Source organism: Grus americana, chromosome 4, assembly GCF_028858705.1.
Source record: "Grus americana isolate bGruAme1 chromosome 4, bGruAme1.mat, whole genome shotgun sequence".
Lineage (NCBI taxonomy): Eukaryota > Metazoa > Chordata > Aves > Gruiformes > Gruidae > Grus > Grus americana.
Window position 1 is genome coordinate 8,591,582 of NC_072855.1, and position 26,086 is coordinate 8,617,667.

Sequence of the window (26,086 nt, forward strand, 5' to 3'; positions counted from 1 at the left end):
TGACCTTTGTGCTAGGCATCTATCACCAAAATAGATGAATAATGTTTTTGCATGAGTTAGAAATCATTACCAAACCTTCCCAGACAGGCACTGAGGACCACTCATGCAGTACAGTCATCACTCTTGTCTCAAATCAGAATAGACAGGCTCTTGTGGTGACATGGGATGTCCTTCTAGCTCTCTTTTCAGCTGGGGGGATTTAAGCATATTAAACCACTGTGTTTTTACAGGCTCTCTGAAGTGCACAGCCTGAGAGATCCTACTATGAGGATCAGACAGACACTCTGTTCGCGTCAGTAGATGAAGTGGTGAGAAATTATTAAGAGGATTAGCTGCTGGTCCAAATGCATGCCTGCTGGAGCAGTCAAAATACTGCTGTTGTTTCATAAGCTTCCTTTTGTATTGTCTATGATTTCATAATTTGGGGATTCAGAGTTCACAGGGGACTCAAACCAGTGAAGCAGCAAAAGGGTGGATTCCTGTAACAGACCCTTGAAAGACAATAAAATAAGGAATGTCATCAAAACATCACTTGCTGTCACTATCCACAGAGCCAAATCCTGGTACGGACCGAGAAGGGTGAGGCCAGGATTCTGCCAGGTAATTGCAAGAGGCACAGATGAACGGCACAATACCTTCTCTTCCCTGCCTCTTGCTTCAGCCATTTTTATGGAGGGCCAAGCTGAAATCATCCAGTGTTTTTCCAAGGCCCTGAAATACTTGCAGAAAGGGTATTTTGGCTGGGTTGGGAAAAGTCCCAGGCCTCACAGAAGAGGCTTCAGCTCCTCTTCTGCCCACCTCTCCTCCTTCCTGCCAGCAATCTCCCCCTTCAAGTCCTGGGATACATTTCCTCAGGACCTTGCCTCTAGCCCAGCAACATTCCTCTGAAGCCTTTTATTTCTGAGCCAGTCATATTTTTTCTTCTTTCATGTGATATAAAACCAAGGATGCAATTTATTCAAGTTTTCTCAGTGGCTCCTGACAGAACAGAGGTAAGAGTTTCCTGCTTGCTGTGAGCCTGAGACCCCAGATCTGCATTCCTTTAAGGGCAAGTGGAGACATTTAGATCCCATGCTTAGCTTAACTTCTGGCTAAAAAAAATTAAACAATCACATCTAGGCTGGCTGACACTCCAGAATTCAGGACTATGAAGACCTAAAGGTTTGATTTCTTAATTACACATTGCCTACATATGAGGCTAAGACAGGAAACAACAGAAATTACAGGAGAAGGGAGGGGGCCAATGATGCAGCAGAATGGAAGCTTGCGATGGCAAGGACTTCCCCCAAAGCCTGAGGTGCCCTTGCAGAACCACTTCACTGCTCTGCAGACTGAAGAGGAAAGACCCAGGATGTCAGAAGAGACGCTGGAGATGAGTAAGGCAGCCCGGTCTGCTCCCCGTGTGACAACCAGTGCAACTAAGAACAGGTGAGAGGTGATAGCAGTAGGTGACTCTTCTGAGAGGTACAGAGGCACCATCCTGACGCACGCTCTAGAGAGGTGTGCTGTTTATGGGGGGCTTGGATCAGGGATGTCACCGAGAGACTACCAAGCCTCATACAGTTCGCTGACTATTATCGGCTGCTGTTGTTTCACATGGGCACCAGTGATACAGCCAGGAGCAGTCTGAGGAGCATCAAGAAGGATTACAGAGCCCTGGGAGGAGTGGTAAGGGATTCTGGAGCACAGGTAGTTTTTTCATCAGTCCCCTCGGTCAAAGGGAAGGGGTTTGAAAGGGCCAGTCAAATCTGGTGAGTCAACAAATGGTTACAGGACTGGTGCCAGAGCCAGAGGTTTGGCTAATTAGACCATGGGACTCGCTTTGAGAAACCTGGTCTATTGGGAGCTGATGGGGTCCATCTGTCAAAGAAGGGGAAGAGCATCTCTGGTCATAGGCTTGCCAAGCTGGCAAAGAGGGCTGTAAAATAAAGTTGCCGAGGGAAGGGAACCTAAATCCATCCCAGTCCTACCAGTTTGATGCCAGTACCAGCAACAGATGCCCAGAGCCAGGAGAAAGACCACAGGTCAGCAGGATAGCACCTGAAGTGCAGGCACTATTCAACATCTTTGTTGGCAACATGGACAGTGGGATCAAGTGCACCCTCAGCAAGTTTGCCGACGGCACCAAGCTGCGTGGTGTAGTTGACACGCTGGAGGGAAGGGATGCCATCCAGAGGGACCTTGACAGGCTGGAGAGGTGGGTCCATGCGAATCGCATGAAGCTCAACAAGGCCAAATGCAAGGTCCTGCACGTGGGTCGGGGCAATCCTGAGCACAACTACTGGCTGGGCGGAGAATGGATTGAGGAGAAGGACTTGGGGATGCTGGTGGACAGGAAGTTCAACATGAGCTGGCAATGTGCGCTTGCAGCCCAGAAAGCCAACTGTATCCTGGGCTGCATCAAAAGAAGTGTGCCCAGCAGGTCGAGGGAGGTGATCCTGCCCCTCTACTCTGCTCTCATGAGACCCCACCTGGAGTACTGCATCCAGCTCTGGGGGCCCCAGTACAAGAAAGACATGGATCTGTTAGAGCGGGTCCAGAGGAGGACATGAAGATGATCAGAGCTCTGGAGCACCTCTCCTATGAAGACAGGCTGAGAGAGTTGAGGTTGTTCAGCCTGGAGAAGAGAAGGCTCCGGGGAGACCTTACAGCAGCCTTCCAGTACCTGAAGGGGCCTACAGGAAAGCTGGAGAGGGACTGTTTATCAGGGAGTGGAGAGACAGGACAAGAGGCAATGGGTTTAAACTAAAAGAGTAGATTTAGATTAGATGTAAGGAAGAAATTTTTTACTGTGAGGGTGGTGAGGCACTGGAACAGGTTGCCCAGAGAAGCTGTGGATGCCCCATCCCTGGAAGTGTTCAAGGCCAGGTTGGATGAGGCTTTGGGCAATGTGGTCTAGTGGAGGGTGTCCTTGCCTGCAGCAGGGGGGTTGGAACTACATGATCTTTAAGTTCCTTCCAACTCAAACCATTCTAGGATTCTATGAAAATCAATTTGGACATTAGGAATAGTAGAAAGGCCGTGAAGCTCTGACAGTGTTAGCTGTGGGATCTGCTATGGGGGTCTGTGGGAATGGGTTTAGATCTTATCTTGGGGCAGCAGAAGGTGGTACATTACTCCTGGGCTTGTTTTCAGTCCTTTTCTATGATTCTTTACCAAGTTTTTCCCTAGTTTCAGCTGGGTACGAAATTTTTCTCTACTTCCAGTCCCAATGATTCTGTTATTCTCTCTTGACATAGTGAAGGCTGAGGCAATTTCTTTTCTGAGGAAGGGGAAAATATCTCCATATGTTTATCTGCAGTCCTGAATTCTTTTGGGTTGACCATAACGATATGAGTACAGCTATGATTTATTATCCTCTGTGCCTAACTCATAAATGTCCCACCGTACTCTTTGTTTGGAGTCCATTCATGCCATGCCCATGCATCGCTTGCTCCTAACAAACTTCTCAATTCTGGATTTGGATTCACAATGTTCAAGGAGATCCGCTGCCTTTGCAGCTTTGTGCAGTTTTCTTCATCAGCCCTTTGACTCCCTCTGGATTTATTTTATGGATATAAATAAAGATTATTCTGCAGTTCTTTTAAGTGTGCTAAATATAAGTGGAGAGAAAAAGCAACAGATATAGAAGCAAAGACAGTGGAAGAAAAAGGCATCTCTTTGAATTGTCAGGACTGCTGTGTGTTTTTATACCAAAGCTCTGCTTGTCTGAGCTTATGACCATTACCCAGTTTGTGATGGAAAGAGAGACCACATTTTCCATGTTTATCAGAATTAATGAACATCTGCCACGAAGAGACGGACAGCATTTCTTAGTCTTAGCATGGCTGGTGCAAAGTTGTTTTCCAGTTTGTGAGGTGTTTTTATGAGTCTGTGAGTAATTTGATATCTATCAGAATTATTTGTACTATTACTATTAATTGTAGCTACCCAATTGCCATTTAACTGTCTGCTGGGATAACACAATATTCTTGCAGCCTGAGATCATGACAGCTATGGAAAGCTGGATGAGAACAGCTCCCAGCTCTCAGGAAAATGCAGTGGGATTAATCCTGATCCTGCTGAAGCCCACTTATTACTGATTTCAAATGATCCACACAGGCCTTCCTTCAGGTCCATGGGACCTTCCTACAAATCTACATTTGTTCTACAAATGGGTCTACAAACGTTCATTAGTCAGTACTGAGCCATATTAAATCTTTGGGTGTCCAGGGATAGATTTTGCAAGACATTGCTTGAAAATTCCCAAGTAATGGCATTTGGGATTTCCTCTTTTTCCAGAAAAATAAACTGTTTAATTAAAAGGAAGGGTGGAATTAAAATGATAAAGATGAAAAGACTCTTCAGTAGGTCATGCAGGCTATAATCTGTTCCTTGGCTCAGTCTGGTTCAATGAGCTCCCCTGCACTCAGTGACTCAATTAGCTCTGAGTAGAATGGTTTAAAATACTAACTAGAAATATCTAAGGCTTTCTTTTTTGCTTTTCCTACTGAGACTTAGGGAGACGGTATAAGGGGAAGAAGACAAACTTGAGCATTTTGATTTCTCTCTTGTAATGATCTTGTTTAAAAATTTGCTTAATCTTATCAGGCCAGCCAGAGCGTCTGCTGTCTCTGTGTTCCCTTACACAATTACTGGAAACAGCCAGAGTGGTGGGAATTCTCAGATGATCCTACCAAAAACTGTCACTGGCTGAGCCAGCTGTCAAAGACCATCCTACAGTTCCCCTCTGCCTGGCTTCTGGTGTTCACCTCCAAATGCAGGTGGGATTTGAAGGTGATCCTTATTCTCTAGAGGCCCACAGAGGGGAAGATTTCGGCTTTCTCTGACTTCCGTGGGGGACTTCTGGATCCACTGGCAGGAGCACCACCTCAGTGCTCCCCTCTCATCTGGGACTCTGTCACAAAATGTGACAACTCTGTGTTTCTCTGAATTGTATCTGCATCTAAGCATGAGTGCAATTATGAAAAGAAAAAAAAAAATCCTCAGATATTTCTATACACATGCCAGTGTCTTTCTCACTGGAGGAAGATCTGGCAGCAGAGACAAGAAACCATGCTTGCGTCCAGCGGAGTGCCCCAGCCTGCAGTGCCTCAATAGCTTTTATGGTCCAAAATCAAGGTCCCTATGTGCCTGAAAGGTTAAGAGGTGATAGTCTAGTTGTCAAAAGAAGAGACGAGTTTGTAGGGTAAAGAGAAGATTTTTATTAGATTACTTTATCTAGACAGAAATATATCAACAACTAATTTGACATACAGTTCCCTCTTCAGGGCATATCTGAAGAAGGACTTAATTTCCCCCAAAACCTCTCAGGTCACCTGTACAAGAAGGGCTTGCCCTGCCAACTGATGTTTAACTACAGCTTTACTAGTTACCGCCTTTCTGAAGTTTGGCCATCACTGGCTGTGACCACTAACATGTTGTCTAGATCACTGGCGAGGTGCGTGCGCTCGCAGCCCCCATCGGACAGCGAGGGATTCAAGCGAGCAGAGATCTCAGTGAAAGCACACTGAGGGACATGAAGACTAACAGTATTCATTGCTTTGAGGGAACCTGGCAGGATGGGCAGTTCCCCTTGTATTTTGGCACTCCTGCTTCTGATCTGGGGATCCTGAAGAACTGAAGGGAAAATAAAGAAGAGAGGGAAAAAAAAAAACCCCAAAAAACCAACCCAAACCCCTATTACTCAGACTTTTAAAAACCTCCATCAAAGGGCTGGTTTGTGTTTTGGACATGTCTCAATGTAGGTTGTCATTAGTGACTGACTAGCTATATTTGAATAGATGCAAGTGACAATCCAGAGCCTTTTCCCAGCCTTTTTTTCACTCTGGTATGTAGAAAAAAAAGGTTCATTGCAGTCTAAAATACGTCTGCAGATGGTGTGTGCTCCTTGGCTCCAGTTGGGGCTCAAAGTGAAACACCACAAAATGCCTATTGTTACTAGCACTTTCTGCCCTGCTATGGTAAGAAGTCCTGTTTGCTCTCAGCAGATTTGGATCCCGGTTCCTGTCCCTAAAGTTTTCATATGAACTTCTTTGGATGGCATGCCAAACTTTCTGAGGTTTGCCAGTTTTTGATTATAGGCTGGTTCTTGGGAACGGGAAAAAGGCCATAGTACCAATTCTCATCCTGCCCCAAATGTGGGCTGCATCCCAGGACCCCTGAGGTCAGCAGATCAGTAGCAGTGGATGTTAGAGGAGTATGAAACCACAACAACTCCACTGAAGCCCTTGGAAGGTTGGTAAAGGTCATTGCTGTTACACTTCCAGTAAGTCAGGAATTTGGATCTTGATCCGCAGAGGCATTTAGGTTCCTGATTCCCAGTGGTTTCCCAGCTATGGTGCAGGTTAGGAGCTGAGTCCCTAAATAACTGGTGGCTGTAAGCCCAGTGTCTCTGTGTGTTCAGCTCTATCTAACATTAGTTGTTTTATTGCTGAATACTGAGGCCTTGGCTGGAATCTGGGCTCCCTGAAGTAGAGAAAAGAGACATATAGGATGGGATTTATCTGGCCAAGTATTGAAGTTTACAGTGTGGGTGCCTAAATTGGAACTAAGGGCAATGGAAAGAGTACAGACAATACAGTCAATAGAGAGCGGGACATCATGAAATAGTCACCTAAAACTGATGTTCTGAGAAAACCTCTTTCTCTTCACCAATGACAAAGGGAGATGGAATAACACATGTGTTGTCTATGTCTATAGGAGGTGTGCCATCCTGAATCGGAGGCAATTCCTTCTTCAAAGACGTCATGCTGTATTGTCAAGACAACTTGGACTGGTGTCATGGTTTTATCCCAGCTGGCAGCTGAGCACCACGCAGCCGCTCGCTCCCCTGCATCGGGATGGGGGAGAGAATTGGAAGAGTTAGAGTGAGAAAACTCGTGGGTTGAGATAAAGACAGTTTAATAGGGAAAGCAAAAGCCGCGCACACAAGCAAAGCAAAACAAGGAATTCATTCCCCACTTCCCATGGGCAGGCAGGTGTTCAGCCATCTCCAGGAAAGCAGGGCTCCATCACACGTAACGGTGACTTGGGAAGACAAACGCCATCACTCCAAACACCGCCACCCCCCCTCCCTCTTCCCCCAAGCTCCTTATAAACTGAGCGTGACATCATATGGTATGGAATATCCCTTTGGTCAGTTTGGGTCACCTGTCCTGTCTGTGTCTCCTCCCAACTTCTTGTGCACCCCCAGCCATCCCACTGGCAGGGCAGTGCGAGAAGCAGAAAAGGCCTTGGCCCCATGTAAACACTGCTCAACAATAGGTCCATAGAACAAAACCATCTCTATATTATCAATGCTGTTTCCAGCACAAATCCAAAACATAGCCCCATACTAGCTACAATGAAGAAAATTAACCCTCTCAGCTGAAACCAGGACAACTGGGAAGTGAAAAGCAGAGGCAGTGTATTTCAGTTGAGACCAGCCAGCAGAGCCAGGAGTTGGTACCAGCTGTGTTGACTCTCAGGTTTGTTATCCACTTTGCTGTCTGATCCCCTGCTGCTGCTCCCAGTGGTGAATCTCTACTGATTCACATGTGGGACACTCTGGTCTTCTTTCAGCTGAGGTCTTTCGAAATGAGACATCCGTAGTCATTAGTCACTCCTGAAATCCTGGTTTATCTGGTTTTCTCTCTGATCATCTTCCCCACTCTCCTCTCACTCTCTGGCTCAGTTGTTTTGATTACAGCCTTTGCCTAAAACTCTACCAGGACACTTCCAACATCTTTGGAGCAGATCAACAAGTTTTAGAAACCTAATTCTCCAGTGGTAGTAAATTGGCATATTTCACCTGAGCTCAATAATGTTGCAGCCTTTTATCTTCTGTGACATGATTTGAACAAAGATGGGAAAACATGAAACTGTTCGCTGAATTTTATTTTATGGATCATAGGAGGGTTTTCATTCATTTCTGAGTTGTTGGGGGAAAAAAATCCCAAACCATCAGTCTTTGCATATTTGGTTTAAATGCTGTCAGAACAGATGGTGAGAGAGTATTTTCTCTTCAGCCTCTCCATGTGCACTCACACAGTTCAGCGCAATAGACCTTGATCCCAGCCCGGGCCTGTGGCCATTCCTGCAGTACACATGCTAGATGATAGCACATTTGCTTTTCTCACATCAAATGCTGGGTGTGTTTCCATCCCTTAGATAAACTTTATAGTGTTTCTATTTCCCTTTCCCCTATGGTACTGATTATCCCAGAAATAGATAGGAGCTGGAAAACTCTGTTCTGGATCTGAACTATTCCTGTGTTGCATCTGGCATTGTGACTGGATCCATTTTTGAGGCTGTGATAATTTTGTGTTTGCCCTTGTGCCAAGTCTTCTGTCTTTAAGTCTTATTTTTTTTTTCCCCCTCCATGAACTGGATTGATTTCTTTGTCATTTCAAATCCTTCTTGTTTGAAGCTTCTTCTTCTTCTCTTCTCTTCTCTTCTCTTCTCTTCTCTTCTCTTCTCTTCTCTTCTCTTCTCTTCTCTTCTCTTCTCTCTGCTCTCTTTCCACTTCCACATCATCTTAACTCTCTCATTTGTTAACTTCTGCTGGGTTGCTCACCCTGGCCTCACAAGAGGGGTTGCCTGAGCTGAGCCTCCTGCAGTTATAACACAGAAGCAGTGCGGCATGATGTTTGTTAGGGAAAAAAGAGAACACAAAGGCTGTCTTTAAACTTAGCCCTGCCCGAAGAGAAGCTTAAAACCTGGGTGTGATAGTCACCCGTTGATCACATAGAGGTCTCAGCATGCTGCAGTTATTCTGGAAGGATGTGAAACTTCCCCAGGAGGATGTATACTGAATTGATACAAAAAACTTTGGTGTCCTTCTGGGAAGAGCAATGCTTCAGTGTTGGGTCTTCTACCTAAATGAGTATGAGATGTTTCTCCCAGGCTGTGGCCCAAGCTGTAGATGATTGCTGACTTAGGTCTGTGTGAATGGTGGGCAGAAATACTTTGTGTGTGGCATGTGGAAGGAGCAAGGAGATCAATATATTGATGTTCCTGTTGAAAGAAAATGAGGTGAGAAACACATATACATAAGGATACATGTAGCTCTATTTATTATGCATAGCTTGTAGCACGTCACATTGAAGCAGAGTGTGTAAGTATCCCACTGATCCTTACAGACTCTTTAATGGGATATCAGGGTCATCTAGCCAAAAGGAGACCACTGGAAACACCAGTGAGGTTGGGATGAAGCATCCTTAACTGGTTTCATCGTAAGGCAGAAGCTGAAAGGTAGGGCTGAAAGGTTTCCTAGTGATGTTTGGACATATGGAAAGCAGAGGAACCATAGCACAAAAGGGGAGGGCACTGGGAAAAAAAAAACCTAAAAAAAGAAGAGGAGGAAATATCTAGATCAGGTCTTTGCACCTTTATGTTGATGCCTTTGGGGTTAGCTAATGCCTGTGGAGACGATGGCACAGATGTTTCACCACAACATGTAATACCATCACAAATACATGTCCTGCACCCCTTGAAACTGGCCAGGCTGCTCCAGCTTTTCCTTTTGAGATATTTTCCTTCTCTAGAACATAAGACAAAAAAAGAAGGCAACCCTTTGCCATATTCCCAAATGACCTACTAGTGTTCAGGAAATAGGATCAAAAGGTGAGCAGAGCTGAGTTGTGTCTGCCTCTGCTTTGTCAGAGTAAAGATCCTGGGGCCATAGCCTGCAGGTGTGGTGTGGGATAGGGAAACCCCATGGGACTGTAGGGCAAAGACACTAATGGGGCTTAAGACGTAATGGGCTGCTTCTTCATGAAGGTGGTCCAGAAATAATTTCTAGAGTATCTTGCTACCTATGAGTTGATACTGACTTTTCTGTGGATGATTTTAGGTATGTGAGATTTTGCAGTTGCTCCTTGGGTACCCGGAGAGCCATGTTTCCCCTTCTCCTGCCCTTCCCATGGGAAGGTAACTTCAGTCTGCAAGGAGACTGCTACTTTGGAGGCTCCATCAGTATGAACTTGGGGCTTCTCCTGCCAACGGAGGCAGGATCTTGTCCATGATTTGCAAAGCTCTTTTAGATCCTTGAGATAAAATTATTATTTCAAGTCTATTGTGAAATCTCAAGGGTCATGACTCAAGAAATAATTGGCCGTATGTAAATAAGGATGAGTTATTTCAGTAAATGACAGGACTATCCAGCATTATAATCATAACACTTTAAAGACTACATAAACAAGAGTTATGGGAAGGACATAAACTCTTATGTTGCAGGGCATAACTATTGTGAGTCAGGAAGTAATTCTCCTTTCAGGCCATTTATTCTGTAACTGGTGGCTGCAACTGGAGCTGGACACCAACAGAATCAATAACCCATGGCAGAGGCACCTCTGATTGTTTGTTACTTCCAAGTTTTGCAGTGAATTCATTGAGATAAACAAACTTTTGTTTTCCTTCTGCAAATTTGACCACCTCCCCACTTCTTGTATTCCCATACTTTATATTCTTCTTGGCACTAATTGCATGCTTTCAGTCAGCATGTTTCTGCTTTCCAAGACCGTAAGCCATGACTTGGGGGCACAGTCACATTTACATCCCTTTGCAGATGGCCTGTTTCTAGCAGTGTCAGTCCTTGGGTTTTATTTTTTTGCTGTCTTTATGCTCAGGGACAGACACTGCTCAGTAGGTCTTTGTGATTCTAATCTTTTTCATACAGTTTGAGGAGCAATGAACTTGAAAAACAAGATCCCTTTCTCTGGGGAGAGAAGGCACCTGAATTTAGGCCTGTCTTTACCACCCACTAAGGATGTGCGTGACAGTTTAGAGAGGGCTGAGAGCAGTGTATTTGTTGTTGCTGTAATGCCCTTTGTTGTTTCCATATAGCTCCCATTTCTGTAGGCACCATCTGTTTGTTGGGGTTTGTTTTTTTTTACTCCGTCATTGCAGGCTTCAGGAAATGCCATCTTGCCAGGTGGCATCTCTATTTGCTACTGCTACGGCAGCTCTAGAAGCAGGTGCAGTTTGTGGCATAATGTAGCTTTGTGCCAGCCCATTACAAGCCATGGCCCATTCAGGGACTTGGATGGGGTTATTGCTTTAGCTCAGCTCCATTCGAGACGTGGGCATTGCATCTGAAGTGCCACTGGCAGCTGACTTCTCACTTTGATTTATGCTAACCTTAGGGCTGCTGGGCTGCTGGTAATTACATGCATGTTCTTGTATTCAGGAAGTTTATGCAGTCACCAAGGAGCAGGGACTTCTTCATGCAACACCGGGACGATGAATTGTTCATTTTGATGAGCATCTCAGACACTTCTGGGCATATGAAAAAGATGGCCTGTGTGTTCATTCTTGTGATGTCGGAAGGGCTGGTGGAAGGAGAATTGATAATAATACTGCAGCTCTGCTCTCTAAGAGTTTCTGAACAAATTTGCTGCCATTTCATCAGCCAATATAATGCATGCAGAGCAATGGGTTTGCACAGTGTGATTCTGTGGCTTATTAACCAATAACCTTAGGTGACGAGGTGGGGTTTGTTGTCCTCCTGGTATCCCTTACAAGTAGTGCAAGGAGAAGAGTGGTCAGTGTACGTTTTTTCCATGGCACTTCATCTCCCTGCTTTAACTGAACCCAAAGGGCCACACCAGAGGAATGATCAAAAATGCTTCTCATACTGGTGCCTCCTCTGTGGGTACCCAAAAGATATCATTTAGCTGGTGTCTAGCTAGTGTCTTACGTGGGAATTTCTGTTCTGGTCTGGGCAGTGACCATTCACTCCTCTTCTAAGCTACCAGACATTTCATATTTTAGATAAGCATTTCTTCAAACAAATTCTTAGACTCTCACTGACTTTTTAATTTTCATGCACTGCTGAAAAAGACCGGATGCGGCCAGGTGACTAAAGAAGAAGGGTTTTGCCAGCCTTAGCACAGGATGATGTTGCATTATAAGTCCTTGGGTAGCAATATCATCTTTTCTGCTGCTGCTGAAAACAAATTTGCAAGCAAATATGAAGAATGTAGGCCAAATTCAGAGCTGAATTGGGAAGGCGTTTCCTTTTGAATCACCTACAGATACTCAGGTGAAGACGATAGGAAGAGCTTTTCACCAGGCAAAACTCAAACACCAAGGAATTACAAGCGAGAAAATCCTTGCTTTCTCTCTAATTCTGCTTTCTGCCTTTGCACATCCTTCCCACTATTTGTAAAGTACAGTATAAGTCCAGTGCTGCGATGTACGTGACAACCGCTCTTAATAAGATCAGTTATTCCTAATAGCACGTGGCCTGCTAAAGCTAGGAAACCTTTTGACTGCAAAAGAGAGCCTCTCCACCCTTCCCTCAAAATGAAATGAAGCCGAAGGTGGTGTTGTGTTTGCACCTCATCCTCACTTGTGTGGACAATCACGGCATATCTTACCTGCTTTGCTCCTACTGCCCTGCTGCAAACATCAAAAATGCTGAAGTGGGTACCCCACCTCAAAGCAAAGGTGTCTTCTCTGACATTCCCTCAGCCCATCAGCACTCTCTGAGCCTCATTTGTCACATCCAGCATAGCATTTCCATGCGCAAATGAATACCAGGTTGCTGGCCCTTCTGCCCTGCCCCAAGTCACCAGGTGAGAGTGTGGAGCAGACTCCCAGAGGCTGCTTATGTCTCAGGTGTTGGATTAATCCTCTGCAATGAACACCTGGGCTGGACTCCTTCAAGCCATTAAACTTGGAAGGCAATGCACTAATTTTCCCCAGAAACCATCTCTTCTATCATTGTTCAGAACATCCTTCCAGTCCCTTGCGGGTGCCAGCAAAGCTATAAACATGGAATCTATTACAGTCCTTTAGCATCTTTGCTTACAGCTGCTCTAAATACATTCACCTCAACACCTTCCCCACATTGCCCCAGTGCACAACTGCTCGCTTTAATGCAACTCATCATGCTAATAATTTGCTCGATTTTTTTTTTTAATTGTGCAAAAAGGTTGTATCCAAGAGACAAGGAGGAGTCTGGAAACATTTTGGAAAACACTGTCTTGGTAGAAAAGTTAGGGATTTTTTAATTGGTTTGTTTCTTCAAAATAAATCCCAAATTAAAGGTACCTGCCAAGTCCTGTTCCTACTTCTGGGCCTGATCTAAAGCTCCACAGAGCTGTTGAAGTAATTGTCCTTGGCCCAAGAGGCTTTGGATTAGGTCGTTTACTCATTTTCATTTCTCCTCAGTATTTAGGTACATGTTAATACACAGACGTGCTATTAAATGGGCTGTAAGCAGAGCTGGTAATGCCACTGATAAAGGTCCAATAATCATTTTAACCTATGTGCAAAGAATGATTATGTGATCATTCCCTCTGCTCATCTGTCTTCACTTTTTTCAGTTGCTTGGCTAATTTCAAACCAGTTTTGAGAGAAGGGGAAAGATCTCCAATACAATGAAGTTCCTGCAAGTTCTGTGAAACCTGATGGCTGAGTAGAGGATAGAGATACACGTTAAGTGTCCTGAGGTCAAACTTCATCATGTCCAGCCTGTACGCACAAGGCTCAGGACAAACCATGGTGTATTTTGTTGCTTCCCTGGGGGGCACAGCAGAAGGCACGGGAAGAACGAGGGGGATTGCAGGGGGGTTATGTTAGCAGCCAAAGAGTGCGTGTTGAGGTGAAACCACATTTCCTCAGTCTCACTGTTCAAGGAACAGCTTGCTTAACGTGGGCAAAAGAATGTATTTTTCCCTTACCTTGTGCACAAAATCTCCTGCAATGTTTTGTCTCAAATTGAGTCGAAACATTTAGCCTGCAGCAGATATCCGGAGCATAACATTTCAGCCCACACAGTTAAAGTCTGGCAAAATAGGAAGTGATTGAAAGTAGGGTCTGTTCCAGGACCATTCAGGAGGAGACTGAGAGCTGAAGGGGACAAGCTCTGCTACTTGTTTTACCCATGCCTGACCACTTCTGTAAAATATCACTGAATTGCTGGCTATTACAGCCATCCTCCACTCCAGACAGATAGGTCTGAGTTCAAGTAATAGAAGCTGTTTCCCAAAACAGAAGTTGTACTGAGGCTCTTTAGAAACCCAGCTGTACTGCCTGAGGTGTTGCACTGGCAGAAGGTGGCAAACCTGGGGTTGGGATATTGTTTTGGTTGAATTTTTTGTATGTAAAAGCAAATGAGCCAGAAACACAAGAGAAGGAGAGAGGAGATGATAGAAGAAAGCCCAGAGCTGCCACAAATCAGCTGTGCCTGTAACCCCAGCTGACCGCAAAGAGGGTGTTTTGAGAATACAGCTGACCAGAAAAAGAGACCAAGAAGATAGGGAGAGACTCTTCTTCACTCTGTGATTCCCACTTTCCCCAGAGGAAAATGAGAACATGAACTTTCTCTGCAGATAAATAGGACTGCATCTAAAACACTCAACTTATTTAGCATCTTTCATAACGAAACATTCTCCATGATCCTAAGTATCAGCTCTGTACTGTGGCCAAATGATATTGCACCAAATTTATATCTATGTGATAGATAGATAGATAGATATAGATATACATATTTACTTTTTAAAAAAAAATAAAAGAAAACCACTGTGGACTAAGCATCACTTCTTCACATGTTTTTTGAGAGTTCTACTTAAAGTTGAGTTTATTCCCATTTGTCATGTTGGGTGAGATACATGTGATCAAAAGTAGATGCATGGAGCATAGATATTTCCAGCTGAGCTAGACTCTGCAGATGTCTTTTTTTATATCCAGGGTATAATTCTGCTTATCTTAAAACAGATCTCTAAAGTAGGTCAGACAAATATCTCCTCAAAAATCTTCTATTGAAGAGTACGAGGGTGGCCAGCTCTATCTTGCAGGCATCTGAAATTAGGCGAAATGAATTCCTCCCCTACTGATCACCAGGTACATGGCGCCTGATGCCTGCGCTGGAGTGGGTGGTCTGATCTATCAGGTCCTGGGCTGGATGACAGGGCTGTTTGCAAGTGGTTTCCACGAGCTGTCTGTGTAGTTTCCTTTGCAGCCAAATTTTAGCTTTTTATGCCTTAGATGGTGGTGGGACACCCCAGCCCTGACTGTATGCTTGTCTTTCTGCAGGAGATATGTGTGATGTGTCTCGCTTCTGCATTTTAGCAGTCCAGCTGCTGACCCTGGGCACTGTTTTGCTCTCTGTGGGATGACTGGTGCCACTGGGTTTGAAGTGCTGTCCATTAACCCAGCTCTAGCAGGCCTGCAAAGGAAGGAGGGTGGTGTGGTGAAAGCACCCCACTGGGTGGCAGGAGATCTGAGCTTGACTCTTCACTCCGCCACAAAAAAATACCACTGTTGATCTTGGGTGCATTTCTTATACTTTTTGCTCCACCACAGTTTCCTCATCTGTAAAATGTGAATGATTTTTACCTACCTGGCTGAAAACTGAGGACCTCATAACTGGAACTCGAGGAACCTAGAAGGAAACTCTGGTCTGGATTTGCTCATGACAAAGCATCTACTAACATATTTTCAGCCAGTGCCTGGCAGAGCAGAAATGTTCAAATTTCTGTTTAAATAAGCTCTTTCATCAGACGAAAGAACATACCAGGAACTGGTCAGCAGTACGCTCTGCACAGTGGCCCCTGAAAGGGGAGCGCAGACCAGGGAGTTAATAGCTTCCAGGTAACGAGAAAGGGTGCAGAGCTGCACCAAAATGAAGCCGGTAAGGGAGGACTGACCCAGGGAGCTCCTCACTTCTGAGTAATCCCAGTTATCAGCTGCTGGTTACCTCTGCGGTGGGAGGTCAAGGGGAACAAGGCCATCGCACTTCACTCCGCCAGTGAATATTAAACAATAACCAGTGCCATAAAGCTTTTGACTTTAACTGGCATGAATTAAAGGCTTTGGTCAGGTTGGCCTTGGAATTGTTTAGGATGAAATTGATTCCTTTTAGCCTTCGAGAGCTTCCAATTCCAGCTGTTTAGCTGAGCAGTGTGGAAAATACAGCAGTTTAGCTATTATGTGGTCAAACTGAAGAGCAGACGCCATTTACCGATATTGCTGGATCCATAACCTCACATCCTCTCGGAAACACCGTACTTATTACACTTTCTATCGTGTGTTGTTATGGCCACCAGCGATGAAAATCCAGCCTGTTTTATCCATCGTGTTTCTTGGCTTCCATGTTGCTTATATGTCTTATACATCCCTCAGTACATTTGCTGCAGGGCAACACATGTTCATTGCAGGGTTTCCACACCGGGCAGAAATGTGTGCGCTTTGAGACAGAAGGGCAGGAAATGCTTTTGGTAGATGTCAATGGCCTTATAGTTTGTACGGATGAATGTGGCCACAAAGACTGTTATGAAAAGAAAAAACATTTCTGAGAGACTGATTACTTGTTCTTTTAACCCTAGAGCTTTTTAGGTTGGCTACAATAGCATCTTGTTTTACTTCAGATGTCTAGAGATTATATTAATATATACAATACCCAGTTTTCTGCATTGGACAGTCTCTTTGCCCATCCTACCTGAGAGATGGTTTCTGCTAGCAGCATTGAAAGTGGCTAATCTGTGCAGCCAGGACAGTCCAAAACCAGAGGCTTATATTTTTGCTCAAACCCATTTTACATCAATTCTCAGCTGCCATGAAATAATAGAGAGTACAAATTCATGAGCTTTGTATTGGCTGAAAATCTGACCTAGGTTGTGGACAATGGGTCATATAGACAAAGGAAAATGTTAGTTTGGGCTGCTTTCTGGAAGGAAAAGAACATTTCTCTCTTTACGGCTTCCCTCAGGAGCTGTGAAGGTACATGGAGGAGCAATGAGAAAAAAATTAGGAAAGGGAAATTTGGGGCAACCGCTAGTAAAGTGAGGTGTTAATCTTTCCCCGTGAGGACATGATGATCATTTCTCAGCAACATGCAGAGGGAAGAGAAAAGAGATGGAAATGGTGAAGTAATAGAAAAGGCAGCTCAGTTCAACGGGCACTGTCTTCACTTGGGTATAAAATGAAGAAGCACAGGGGAAAACAAATAAAACACGGGTCCCTTTCCAGAAGAAAATACCAGTGTGAAAGGACTCTGAGGTTGGACTGCCAGTGCTAATTGCTACCCCAAATGCACAAAACCCCTGCCTTGAGCAGCTGCCCTCCTCGACAGGATGAGGACTTCTGCTGCCCTACCAAAATGAGCATGCGGGTTCCTTGGTAAGGAATTGTATACCAGGACTGGACAGAACAGAGAAGAGGCATAATCCCATGCTGGCAGGCAGTGAGCCTGGGTGATCTTAGAGGCATTTTCCGTTCTTGTTTTCCTCATATTGCACTGGAGTAATTAAGCCTCAAAGTGGTCAGTATTCATCTGAACACTTTTATTCTGAGAAACTGGCCTTCTTGTGAGTTTTCCTGCCCTCCCTCGTGCTGGTGGTTGGAAACGCTGTGAGGGCAGCATTGTGTGTAATGCCTCCTTGCTCCCACTTCTGGCCTAACTCTTAGGAAGTGCAAAACCATGCAAATAAACCAACAAACAAAAATAAATGCCCTCATAGCAAGACACTTTGGACAAAGTCAGTCTGAGACTCTACAGGCAGTTCTACTTGAAGCTCTTTGTCCTTGAAGTTGAAGCTAGACCCTGTCCCTGCTATGGATGTTGGTAGTATAGTACCTGTGACTGTTTCCCCTGGAGCAGACCATGCCCCTGGCTAAATACGGGTGGCACGAGGGGAAATTGCCTTCTCCAAGTCTTCTGCCCCTACTGATGGAGGTGGGCTCTCCTCTGTGCCCCAACACACTGGTCCAAAGGTCACAAGTGCCACTGGAGTGATGATGCAGTGATGGCACTGTCGTCTCCCCATGCTATTCATGAAGGGTCTCACCTTTGCAGCCAGTCTGAAGTCTCGCAACTAGCTCTTCTTTCATTGTGCTTCTTTACATCTTCCTTTTCTTTAGGTCAGTAAAAGCTGGTTTGTTGGACCTATGTTTCTTATTAGGAAGGTTTTTGTGGTCCAGGATGGCCTGAAAGTTTGTTTTTTGTTCAGTTGTAGAACAAAAACAAATATATAAAACAACCTCACAAAAGATGGGCTTGTTCACTGATATAATCACAGCACAGCCTCTATGGCAGGACCCACATCAGTTTCTATCCCATTAATGCTAGCATGGCTATTACAAAGGACAGGGTTCAAGACTAACTGATGCACAAATGAATGTAGACGTTTCTAAACAATCACTTAATATGGACATCCCATTCTTTAATCTCCTGAAAATAAATATGAGCTTTCCCATTTAGATTGCTGGAGAATCTGGAAAAAGTATGCTTGACCTTTAATTAGTATGGATGGAGTTATAAATTAGCAGTCTCACCTGCAATAAAGACCATATTATAATCATCATGGAACCTGAGCAACCACTCCCATCACTCATGTTTGTCTGTATTTAGTACAGGTTTGTGAGACACCAGCTTAATGCCTGCTCTGCCAAAGCAGGTCTCCACTAGAGAATGGTACTGCTACTCTTCGCAGTGCTTTGAACTAGCTGCGTGTGCCCGCACCAGTGTTGTCTCCGTCCTGGCAAAGGGAAACTGTCTGACCGAATCACAAATAGCACTTTTTCCAAGTGTCCAAGAATGACAGTTTGGTGCCATGGGGAATTGTCTCTCCATTCCCAGAAATGATGACTTGTGTGAGCAGCAGTTGCTCTTCCACAGCCAAGGACATGCTGTGCCTAAAGTTGATGTGCATCAACTCTGACAGAAGAGTTTTTACTTATGGAAATGTTTACTTTGTAGAAATGTAAATTTAGGTGATGTTTAAAACAACTAAGCCTCTGTCTTGGTTGGGACCTTTGATCTCAGTGAAGCATCATGACAGTAGAAATGTTCTCAGAAGGACAAAGCTGCTAACAAGCAATGGCCGTGTTGGTTGGGCAGATGCCAGGGAACGGCTGACAGGGATGACATGCCTTAGGAAGAGTAGGGACAGTCTAAAAAATGTGTATTTGTTTGGAAAAAGTCTATGGAGGGAGAAAGTGGGTCTTATTGATAAAACATTGGCCTAGGACAAAGAGCTGCGTGAAATACCATTGCTGGCACAGACTTTGGGTATGCGTCCAAGAAAAAGTCATGGGACCTTCTGCCCTGGTTCTCAGCCCATAAAATGAAGATGTGAAGGAGGATAATAACAGCCCCTTTCCTTTATCCTGGCTTTGTATGTGTCAGACCAGAAATCTTGGGGGAAGGGGCAGCATCAAAAACAATAGAGGCTTGTTCCCTTTTCAGGCCTGCGAGCATTGCTGTACAACAGACACAGGTTGTGTTATCTGAACGCCTCTTTCAAGGTTATTTCGTTGAGACCAGTGTTTAATTCTAGGCTTTAGAGATGGAAAATGAAAAGACCCAACTGTTCCAAAGGTCAAATTGTCCACCTGTCCTGGGCAGGCTCCTAGGCTGATTTTGTAGATTGTACTGTAATGTTTTACTTTGCCTACAGCCCGAGATGTGAGCTCAGTAGCAATTTGCAGAGGCAAATCTCTGAAAGAGAAAGTTTGGGCTCAGCAAAATTGAACCTTCTTTCTGGGACAGCAGTTCATTTCAAAGCTAAGTCATTTTTTGCCTAGGACTTGCTTTCGTCAGAACTGCTCTCATATTTGGGAAGATAATTTATAACTTGTGACATAATGAAAATGGAGAGGATGACTTCTGATTCTTGACTTTGTATTTAATTTTGATTTTGTGGGGGGTTTTTTGTTAGAGTGGGAGCATTAAGGTAGAGACAAAAAGAGTTCACTCTTCCCCCCCCATATATTTTCAGCAGGAAAAATATTTGTTTTCTTTAGTCTTCAAATGGAAGCAATTCAAACAGTGAGAAAGGGTATTGTCTTTAAATTTTGAAATAGAAAAGTTTCTCAAAAGAGTTTGGAGTTCGTTTGGGTTTTGTTGGTTTTTTTGTTTTTTGGTTTTTTTTTTTTCTTTTCCTTAAAGAATGTCACATTTTTGACATAAAGTCATTCTTGGGTAGAAACTTTTTTTGGAAAATATTTTTAGCCAGTTGTTGAAATATATCTTTTTTTTCTGCATTTGTGGTTTGGTCTATTGCATGGACTACAAAACCATAAAGAATAAGAGCTACTCTAAATCACGTCTGTGGGATAACCATACTAGTGTTTGGAAAAAATTCTGAAAATATGAAATATTTCACTGATAGTTATTTTAGAAATTTTGATAATAGGCAAGGCATGCGTTATTGAGGAGAGCTAAGTGCTTAGACTTTATCTTCAGTCCGTTCACAACTTGAAGGTAACCTTTCTGAAAACTTGTAAGAGGATAATAAAGACGATTGTATAGAAGAGTGTTGTGGTTTAGCCCCAGCCAGCAGCTAAATAATTAATTAACACCACTCATTCCCCTGCAGTGGGATGGGGGAGAGAATCAGAAGAGTAAAAGTGGGAAAACTCGTGGGTTGAGATAAAGACAGTTTAATAGGGAAAGCAAAAGCTGCGCACACAAGCAAAGCAAGACAAGGAATTCATTCACCACTGCCCATGGGCAGGCAGGTGTTCAGCCATCTCCAGGAAAGCAGGGCTCCATCACACGTAACGGTGACTTGGGAAGACAAACGCCATCACTCTGAATGTCCCTCCCTTCCTCCTTCTTCCCCCAGCTTTACATGCTGAGCATGACATCATATGGTATGGAACATCCCTTTGGTCCTTGGGGTCAGCTGTCCCGGCTGTGTCCCCTCCCAACTCCTTGTGCACCCCCAGCTACTCGCTGGTGGGGTGGGGTGAGGAGCAGAAAAGGCCTTGGCTCTGTGTAAGTAACGAGCCAAGTACTGTGCAGTAACGAGAACATCCCTGTGTCATCAATGCTGTTTTCAGCACAAATCCAAAACACAGCCCCGTACCAGCTACTGTGAAGAAAATTAACCCTATCCCAGCCAAAACCAGCACAAAGAGAAAAAAGGATGAATGTATGTAAAAATAAATAAATAGAGAAAACTCCAGAAAAACTTATTTTCAGTTACCCAAGATCAATGTACAAAGCCTAAAAAAGCACTGTGTATGGCTGATAAATTTTAATGTTGTTTTGTTTCCATTTTAAAATATTATGGAGTTGTGCTAAGCAGAATTCCTGAGGCTGAAGGAAAACTCAGGTACTCCAAACAAATACTGTTTGAAGTGAATGTTTTTTGGCAAGGTGTTTCACAGTATGTATTGAATAATTCCATCCAAGATATTTTGATACCTTGTTTTAGGAAAAGAAAATTCTGAGGATTCAAAGTAAAATAAGACTGCGGGGGAAAGAAAATTAATCTGTTTTCTTGGAACATCCCTCAGAATGTTACAAATCCTGCAGAAATTTATGGGTAGCCAGAAGCATCAACTGAAGCCCTCACTATTCACCAGCCTGTTACCGAAAATGAACATTAAAGAATATTTCCATTTAATGTTGGTTTGTATGATAATTTTATGATCTAGAGAGGTCAGGTTCAGACTAGCTCCTTAGGAATGCCACTCTCCAAACACCCCTGAAAATCCTCAGCATCAGACGGCACTTTGTGTTTTAAAAGATCCGCTCATCAATCACCACCTTAAAATATTAACTAATCCTTGCAACACCCTTGTCAGTCATGGAAAGTTAAGGCAAGAAGAAGGTACATTCCAAATCATGAAGGGACCTCTAGTTTGCTCTCAAGATAACAACACAGAAATCATAGGCATTTCTAAACAATAGGCAAAGCTTGAATTCTAGAGATATTTGGACACATACCACTGAAACCAGGAGATGATGAGGAGATGTTTCTACTTCTTCTACAGTCAGCATTTTGAGCATTTTCTTTCTTCTGTACCACAGAGATGATTTATATGTTTGTGGGAGATATTACAGACCTATAGGAAATTTCAAAGCCCTTTAAACATTTGGAATGAGCGCACTGAAAGTTGTCACGCATTATCTGGGATTAAAGTTGAGTACTTCTAGCCAGACCCTCCACTACTGAAAGTTAATTGTTGAAACTTGATTTTATTGGCTGGCAAAATGCCTCTGTACCTCAGCTGAAGGTCAGGCGTACCGCTTGCTTGCTAGGCAGGGGCAGAAGCATGCGAAAATTTCAAGGCAGCTTTCATCCCTCATTTTGGATTTCAAGCTCTGATTGGTCTTTAGAGGTTGGAAAAAAGCTGAGAAAAATCACATTACTTCTTCCAATTCCCTGATTCAGAGGAATTTGTGGAAAAGGCTGTAGAAGCTCTAGATGATCAAAAGGACTGGCATAGCCAGGGGACTCTCCTCCTCTGGACTCGGGCAGGATGCAGCCATGGGATGGATGTGAAGTTTGGCTACGGACACAAGAGAGGTGCACAGTCACGTCTGCATGCTTTTAGGATGTGTTAAATTTTGTTTTAAAAAGAAACTCAAATTAATTCAGATGAATTGTTCCCAAAGGTGCCTATTTTGCTCCACTGGCTGGGACAGAGTCTACAGGCTGACCTGAGTTCAATGGGATGAAACCCAGCCCAGCTGCTTTGGCAGGTTCAGCTTCAGGGGCTTGTTCTATGTGAGTTATTGAACCCTTAATCAGCCCTGATGGTCCAGCCTTAGGGTGACTTTGCATGAATCAGCACCACAACCAGAAATCACCGGTGCTCCGAGGTTTATTTCCCAGCTGTAGACAACTTCCTCCGCACCTTGTCTGCAAATAGGATGCAATGGGTCATAAGGCTCCTATCTGGGGTCTTGTGAGACTACCTGATGTTTGGGACTGCCATCAGCATCGTGCCACCCCGTGCCTGCAGGGACAGCATCAAACCTGCTGGGGCTGCAGCCGCAGCAGAGGCATTTCTTGCCCAGGCACCAGGTCCACACAAATCCTCCCGTTTCTGTGTCACACCTCGACCAGGAGAGTGCCTTGAAAAGTGAGGCTGCCAACATGAAAGCAGCAGGGTGAGGCTTCTGAGGAAAGCTGAAAACAGGAAATGTTTAATCAAGCTCTGAGAAAAAAAAAAAAAAAAGACAAAAAAAAGACAGTCTCTTTCTGAGCAGCCAGGATGTTTGTGAAATCCCTGCTCCGTTTATTATGATGCTGAGTTTCAGCTGGCTGTTTTATTAAAGACAGCTGGGACACATTACTTGCGCATTAACACTGAGCCAGCTTTCATTTTAAAACTTACCCGTTGCTGGGAGCTTTCCTTAATGCGTTCCTGCTGCTGCCAGCTCTATAATCCACACCAGCAGCCACGGGGGAAGATCACCTCACTTTACCATACTTCTTATTTCCGGAGAAAGGCCTAATAAAAATCAGCCTGGCTGATCAGAAGCAAGATGGCCCCTCTCCTTGCTGTGGCTCCGAGGTGGAGCAAAGCTTGCCGGAGCGAGAGGTCGGTGGTGCATCCGCCAAGAGGACATCTGCTCGTGAAGCAAAACCCTTAACACTCATATGAAACTTTCTCTTAATTGCTTTCCAGGGACATATTAGAGCTTTTTGCAATGTAAACTGTGTTTCAGTACATCACAAATCACTGAGTGATGGCTCCAGCGTAGATCGTAGTGGAGGTTGGTGAGCCCTGTTGTGAAAGCGGTGGGGAAACGAGCCGACGTGTTCTGGCGAATGCGAAGGTTTGTCTGTGCAGCATGACAAGAGGGATTGCTCGGGGAGTGCTGGCGCCCACCCGGGGTGGGGGGGGGTTTGGCAATCACAGTCTGTGTCCGCCAGCACATCCCCCAGGCACACGGGGCCAAAATGTTCTTCTTGGGGATCTGGGAGATGACGGATGTCCCTCACCCCAAAATTGCTCTGTACAAAGAAAGACTCAGGTGTGGATGGAGAGAGGTGAGTGTGTCTCTCGTGCCCCCAGCCCTGTGATTTGGGACAGTAGAAGCCATCTGGCTCCTGCCTGCCGTCCTGGTCCTGAGCACAGCTATGGATGCCCTCTGGGAATGTAAGTGTAAAATGCTGGTGTGAATTCAGGTCCCAATTTTGGGAAGGGGTCAAAGGGGTAATGTTGCCATGCCCATGCTGCTTTTTAGCCTGGTGTCAAAACAGAACAAGACTTGTGCCATTGCACAGTATATTGTGTGTGTGTGCGTATATGTTTAGGTAGCAGGTGTGTTCCCTAACTGGTTTTGAACTCACAAGCCGATTTCAACTAAACATAAGAGAAAGGTAGAGATTTCAAACATATTGAGTTCTTACAAGTGTAAATAAGCCATTGGGTAGAGAAGGGAGGCTCTGTTAATGCACTTACTGATAGGCTGCACTGGGACCTCAGGCTTTATTAGACACTCCATTAAGTGTTTTAATTCCATTCCTGTTTTTGCCTTATTAGATATCAGAGTGTTCATCCTTCTCCCATGTGGAGGAAGAAGCATTTTTCCTTTGCATGGAACTAGACAGCTGCCTGTGGAACAAATTGCCCTGAGGATGCGTTTCTTCCTGACATACCTTAGCTGATACTTAGTTGATACCGTTTTTTTCTCAGCTGGATGCTCCCTTGTGCAGTAAAAATATCAGAATCCTTTTTTTTTTTCTCCAATTTTGTTAGTCTTAACACAACCATAAGTTCCTCAGATTACTAACACCCATATATAAAAAGAAGGGTTTTTTCTTCTTTAAAGGTCTTTGTTTTCCTTTGTCTTATTCTCACGCATTTGCACTTTGAGAGAGGATGTGTGTGTGCCATCTCTGTACCATTCATTATATTGTACCATATTCCCTTATGCTTTGTCTCCACACAAAAAGGGAACCATTATCAGCTCTAGTAGTATTGTCAGTGCTGCAGAGTCACCATCCTCCTCCTCCTGGTGAGGAGGTGGCTGCGGTGCCCAGTCTGTTACAGATATCTCTGAAATCCCTCCTTAAAACCCAATTTTGCCATGGTTCTTCCAAAGAATTTGATAGCTTATGAGTACTAACATGCGGAGATTGCTTTCTAGCGCACTACTTTGTAACGTCTCATTGGTTCCCCCTGTGTCTCCATATCCCCATTGCCTCTGACTTTAGACTTAGAACACACCTGCATTAGAAACTGTCTGCCGTATGTGTTGTCATATTTTTTTCTACAGCAACCAGCATAAGGTACAAGTCCAAATGTAGGGTTCATCCATGGCAACACTACTATTTTGAAGACCTCTTGACCCTTGGAAAGTGTTTCCATTAGCAAATCTGGTGCAAATCAGTATATGAAGGTCCTTCATTGGTTTTGATGCAAAGTCAGCATAGTTAGGTCAGCTCACTTTGAACAGTTATTTAAACTGTTGCAGACAAAGCAAGTGAGCAGTGTCCACGTTGTTTGTTTTGCTAGATCTACTATTGATGTGATTTTCATAAAAGGGGTGATAGAGAGCAACTTGAACAGGCCCTGTTCCTGCTCCAGCAAACATGCATCTCTGCCTCAAAGCATCTTTATACCAGCGTAATTGCACCTGAACTGAGTCTTGCCCTGTTAGATCAATAAAATTCTCACCCACCCCCAACTACCCCAGTATGGAAGCTGTTTTTTGGCCAGACTCCATGCATCTCCCCTCTAAGATATACACCCCAAATCTTTTCACTCTTCTTTAAAAAGTTTCTCTGTTTTTTCTAGTAATTTATGCAGGTCTGAAACCCTCTAGTTCCTTTATTTCCATCCTTACTGTCATCCCCAGTAAGCAGTTCTCAATAAGCAAGGGCTTTACAGAGATCGCCAGGAGGGTGGCATGGAAGAAGGAAGGCTACTTCAAGAGGAGACTTTAGATTGAAATACTGTGTAAAACCTGCTGTACAAAGGGAATAAGCCGTAATTAAGAACAACAGTATCCAGTCTGCAGCCCTGTGAAATGATTGCCATGATTTGAGAAACTCTTTCTACACTAAAGGAGTCTCAAGTCCTTGATAGCACCTGATAGACTTTGAACTCTTCCCCTGTGACACAAATTGGTGTGAAGCCAGTGCTGTGTCCTGATGTCAGGGCGACTACCCAGAGGGTGCCTCAGCCTCAGAGTTGTACCAAAATCATAGCAAAGAAAGGAGACTGTTCCCAAAGATCAAATTCAGCAGAGCTGTGGTTGCACATAACTATTTAAGTTTAGTGTAGCAGCACTCTACAGAGGGGCTAGATGCCTGGGAAAGCCAGAGGTACTTTTCAGAGCCCTCCACAAATTATGCTTGGAAGAGAAACCACTGAACTTTTGGAAAGTATTTATCAGGTTCATTAA